This window comes from Rhamphochromis sp. 'chilingali' (assembly GCF_963969265.1).
Source record: "Rhamphochromis sp. 'chilingali' genome assembly, chromosome: 4".
In the NCBI taxonomy this organism is placed as follows: domain Eukaryota; kingdom Metazoa; phylum Chordata; class Actinopteri; order Cichliformes; family Cichlidae; genus Rhamphochromis; species Rhamphochromis sp. 'chilingali'.
The window spans coordinates 43,857,481-43,863,440 of NC_137948.1; positions in this window are offsets into that span (position 1 = coordinate 43,857,481).

A 5,960-nucleotide genomic window follows, 5' to 3' on the forward strand; every position below is an offset into this window, starting at 1 on the left:
ACTAGACTGGGAAACATAAAACAGGACTGATACAGGAGGGAGAACAATTAACAAATAACTGTAACCACAACTAGAAACTTATTCTCTCCCTTTGATCATGATTATTTATTAATTATCATCGTTATCATTTTATCCTAACACTTTCACAGATCGTCACATTTATATGACACCACAATGTAATGTATAACGTACACAAAACATATACTGCTGGATATCAGATTCCATCAACTACCAAGCAGAAAACAAAAGGCAGCTCCTCGATACTTTATTATGAAATCAGCAGAAAGTAGCTTATGTCCTGTGGAAAACGTAAACATACACAGTACCTTACAATAACAGCACTAAATAAACAAACAAACAAAACATGAAATATGAATTTGTAAGTTTATTCAGACTCCGGGCGTAGCACTTAAACAGAACCTTTAAATGGGCAACAATGATTAGTGTAACAAGGGTTTAGTCTTGTCAGCATATCTTTATTTTAAGTTCAGGTCAGCACGTGAACACATCAAAGTGATTCATAACTAGGTTTTTAACGAGACGTACAGTAAACATTTCCTTGGAATTAATTTTAAAATATGCACTGTGAACACTAGGTGGCAGTGTGGGACAATGACTGCATGTCATTAGATATAAGTGAGCCTCGGTCTTTAAATCTGTGACATTCCTGCTTTTATTTGAACAGGCTGCTCTTCCCAGTTGTTTCATTTCTCCAACAATCTTCTTCCCGCATCAACTACTAATTTTAACAAGTGAAACTGTTCGCTGGTGTTTCCTTGTCTGGTCCATCACTGGCCTTGGGAGACCCTACCAGGAGGTGCGGCTATCAAGATCAGCAGCACAGGTCAGCTCCACAGACTTCAAAGACCAAAACAAAGGATTATGTGAATGATTACTGAAAAGTAAATATATTTATTAGTTAATTATACTGGGTGATTTAACTAATTTCTTTATATGAACTGAGAATACAGGAAAATGAAAATGTGAGTATGGGGCACTTAGGCTACGTTCACACTGCAGATCTTAATGCTCAATTCCGATTTTTAGATCAAATCCGATTATTTTGTCTGCTCCGGCGCTGATAATTGGCGTCTGTCTTGTGACGTAAAAAACAGATTTAATGCGACGTGACCATCAAACAGCAGCGTTCTAAAACATCAGATATGTATCGGATTCAGCACCACATACGAAAGTGACCCAGATCGGATTTGAAAATATCGGATTTGTGCCGTTCACGCTGTCAGACCATGACCGGATATGGGTCGCAGAGGGTCAGAAAAGTCGGATTTGATGCGCTTTCGCCTGCAGTGGGAACGTAGCCTATGAGACCAAAAAAAAGGCTTTCCAAGAAATTTGAACTCTTCCGGTTTTTGGTTTATTACCTACACAGCAAAATCTCCACTGTTAAATTAACACTATAGAGTGTCTATATGGGTCCACACCTCTGAGTGTTAAATTAACACTTTTGACAGTGTTATATGTTTAAAAGTAACCTAGTCAGTTTTGAAGATTAACAAAGGCTAACACTGAGCAGTGCTGATTTTCTAACACTGGAAAATAACTCAAAATGTTAGAAATATTCCAGTGTTAGAAAATCAGCACTGCTCAGTGTTAGCCTTTGTTAATCTTCAAAACTGACTAGGTTACTTTTAAACATATAACACTGTCAAAAGTGTTAATTTAACACTCAGAGGTGTGGACCCATATAGACACTCTATAGTGTTAATTTAACACTGGAGATTTTGCTGTGTAAAAACAACCAGAGTGAATGTTGCTGGTTGCAAAACCTCCCATGCCTCCAGCAGATCATATCGACATATAATATTTGTATAGGCTCCAAAGCACCTTAAGACTTTGTTTTTCCCTTAAAGACCTCCAAGAGTCATCCCCTCCTCCACTATGTCATCTCCCCACAGCAAAGGTTAAAAAGCAGCACTCAAAGAATCCACAATTATATTTGTTTATTACCAGATGATTGCACACAGGGTTCTAGCTGTACAGCAGGAACAGAACTTGGAAATAAGGTAAGAAATTAAGGGATAAAAGATTATCCTGTGAGTATACATCACTCTACCTTTCGCTCCAAAGCACATACACACACACAGTGTGTGAAATGATTTGTATAATAAATATGCATACCGGTTTCATGTTTTCCAGTTACAACAGTGTAATCAAAATGAACATGTAGATAAGTAACATGCACTGGAGGATATCTGAGCTGGGTAGTTTGTTGAGCCAGAAATACATGCACACGCAGATAAACATAAAAAAATCAGCTGTAGCACAGATTTAAATAAAGCCCCATCTAACAGAAGCCTGGTGTCCTACTGCAAAGTGCTCCACGCTCAAGTGCAAAAATAAAGAGTCTAAATGAAGAGCTTCTTCCTTCAACAAATACCAGTCTCTCCATCTCAAACACACATACACACAAATGTGTACTTCTGTAAAAAACAAAACATAGGAAGCAGGTCATCTTTATTAACTTTATAAATACTCCCCGTCAGCTACAGTCACACAAAGTCAAAAGCATGTGGTTATCTTCCTGCGTCCAGACTGCTGGGAGCAGTAAGGCTCATCACATCTTCCAGTTTGTGGCCACTCCGTAGCAGCGCTGTACTGTTTCCATCAGGGATGCTGCATCAGAGCTGCAACGCACGTTCATCTTCCTCTTTACATGTCAGCAAAATGAGGTGTACAAATACAGCTCCTCCCTACCACACCAAAAACTACAACACAGTTTAGAAGAGCGTCCTGGTTTAAGTCTTTTCTGTAATAATACGTCGTCTAAATCTCTTACAGTCGTCTGACTCACAGCATGTGGACATTTCATTCTTTATACCATCTGCTTGTCACCACACTCAAAATCTACCAACCACACATCAAATGGTTTTTGACAATGGTTTGGAAACTATTCATAAAAGCAAATATTTTGGTCTCTATGGATCGTTCCTACCTTCATAGCTGTATTGCAAGTGAATTTCCGAATAACTCCAGTTTTATTAAGGCTTAATGTTAGAGGTAAGGTCGCTTTCACTATGTGCTGACACAACCGGCTGTAGCTGGTATCTGTCTGTTCGACCTTACTTCCCCCAGCTGAGTCACTAAAACTGGACCTCTCAGCCGTGAGCGTGCTAATAAAATGATCATGCGGTACAGACTGTATCAGAAGTTCATCCTCCAGCTTTAGTGACTGGAATTCTAATAATATTATAGCCTCTTAATTAGCAAGTATGTGTATCAATGCACCGCATCTATGCATTTTAGCTGATATCTTATTACAAAAGTCTCAGGTCTAAATATGCTAACGTCTGGCTCCAAAGAATCAACATGGCACCAGCCAAAGCACTATAGCTAAAGGCTTTAAAATGAAGAATCCACAAACCAATGGTTGATATCACAGTTGCTTCATCCATCTTTTATATACAATATAAATTAAAGATCGGTGTGTATAAATTGCAGAAAACCAATCCCTACCAACACTCTTTTGCAGGGATTAGTGCTGTCCAAGTTAGTTTGAAGAAATGCAGACATGAATTTTTGCCCTACACTGAACGATAATGGTTGCAGCTGACCATACTCCAGTGGTGCACAGTGCTAGGGATGTAGGTCTGGATATACAAATAATCCTCCAGCATCACACTAGCTAATAGAGGCTAGTATATATTCTATACCTGAGTATCAGCATCATGAAAACTACATTTGGGGCAACCAATGCTAGGAATGGGCTACATAGCTTATAGTAAGGTTAGGATTATGAATCACATTCCTTGGTAAAGCAATTTGACAAACTAACCAGCTGTAACAAACACTTTAGTTACTAAAGCTGATAAAGTAATTTTAAGTTAAGTTCAGCTAAGTTACCATCAGCCCGAGGAGTTTGAATGCATCACTCATCCTTATCCAAATCAAACTAGCATTTTGTTACATGGGCTAGCTTGCAATTTGCACATGTTAGCAGGAACGCTAGTACTGATAAAAAAAACAAATAAAAAAAAACAGAGGAAAGACAGAAAAAACAAATGTTCCTACTATAAACTGAATGCCCTGGCAGTAGAATACTGACAGTAGTTTCAGAGTTTACATTTGTGAGAGAGAACTAACATTCCTCTAGCTAATGTTAGCTCACGTTAGCATCCCTGCCAAATTTCTTGTTACTAAGTATAAAAGCTAGTTGTTTAGCCTCAGCTGATTTGCTATTGTCACTAGCAAAATATTATGTGAAGTTACATAAATGTTTTTTTTGTCTTTATGTGAAGTTTGTGAAGACCTTGATGTTTGTTGACATTCCTGGATTTGACTTCTAAGCTAGCACCAGCAGCTCTATATGTAGTGGTTTACACATTTGCCTAACACGTGAATGGTTGTTGGTATGAGACCAAGAGTACAGTCTATCTCTGCCTCATAAAGGGTATAAAATTCTGCCAAATCAGAAACACAGAGCCATCTGCTGTGGCGACCCCTGGTTAATAAGGGAGCAGCAAAAAGGAGCTGTTTCTTTAAAGCTACCCTTAGCTAGTGTTGGCACTAGGAAGGGAAAACAAGCAAGGCACTTGGGAGTATAAGCATCTCATCTTATGGACTTCTGCAGAAAATGGAGGTCTGGATTAAAAAAAGAAGAAGGTGGTAATTTTAATAATATTATTATCAAAATTGGCAGCACTATTGCCTTTCAGCAAGAAGGTCCTGAGTTCAATTCCACCATCAGGCCGGGGTCTTCCTATGTGGGTTCTCCTTAGGTAGAGGCTCCTTCCTCCCATAGTTCAAACACATGCAGTTAGTGGGGTTAGGTTAACTGGTAACTCTAAATTGCCCATAGGTGTGAATGTGAATGGTTGTCTGTCTCTATGTGTTTGTCCTCTGACAGACTGGTGACCTGTCCAGGGTGTACCCTGCCCTTTGCCCTAAGACAGCTGTGATAGGCTCCAGCGACCCTGACAAAGAATAAGAGGATGGATGGATAACCAACATCTAACTTTCTAAATTGGAGACGTTACAGTCCTACAAGGTGTGACATCAGCTGCTTGCACATGAAAATTTCAAGTTTCTAATTAATGTTAGGATACATGTGTCATCAAGGGAGTATGCCAAGTTATAAATCATTTACTGATTAATTACTACTCATAAACACAGTTAGCTAATTTACACTTATTTTATTAGAAAACTGATTTTTCCCAATTCAAATGTATTATTGACACAATCTTTGTGAAAACTAAAACATCTAGAAATTGTCTATACAGAGATGTAAATAAATAATTTAAATAATTTAGCCATTTAGCTCTCGTCACTCATCACTGAGGACACAGTATAAAATATGGATGTAGCTTCCTGTTAGGAAAAATGAAGCCAATGTGGAAGTGCCTGTAAACCTGCATTCATCTCAAGGGAGCCGATGATGATAGCTGTGGTTGCAAAAAAGATTTCCAGTCCTCTGGAGGCACTTTGCTGCCGAGTTCAGTCACTCGATTTGACGTCATACTGAATAAAAAATGGAATCGATTTTGTAAGGTGATTATGCCACGTTTCAAAAAGGAGGATTAGCTCGTTGGCTAATGACTGCCCAGTTGGCAAGTGGATTCAGTCAGGCCTGCCCCTCTTTGTCACATGTCTGGAAACCAGTTCCACATAGAGCGTGTTTGCTTCAGTGGAGATGGGAGTTCAGTGTAAGCCAGACTAGCTGCTCTGTCTGAACGAGCACCATCCCAGAGGCAGTAACGTTAACCCTGACTGGTTAGATGTATAGATCTGCTCAGCATACAATGTTGGAAGTAATAAAGTAAGCAGCTGAACCCTGGCCACCTCTTCCTTTATGCCACCATGCTTCTCACTGTGACAGTTATGTTTAATCCTCCAGCCCAATAGATGGCGCTCTAATCAGCAGTGTGTTAGCACAGGCTACAGTGACTGCACAGCTGCTAGAGTCAGTATTAAGCATTGAGTACCCACTACATTTATTGTTTATG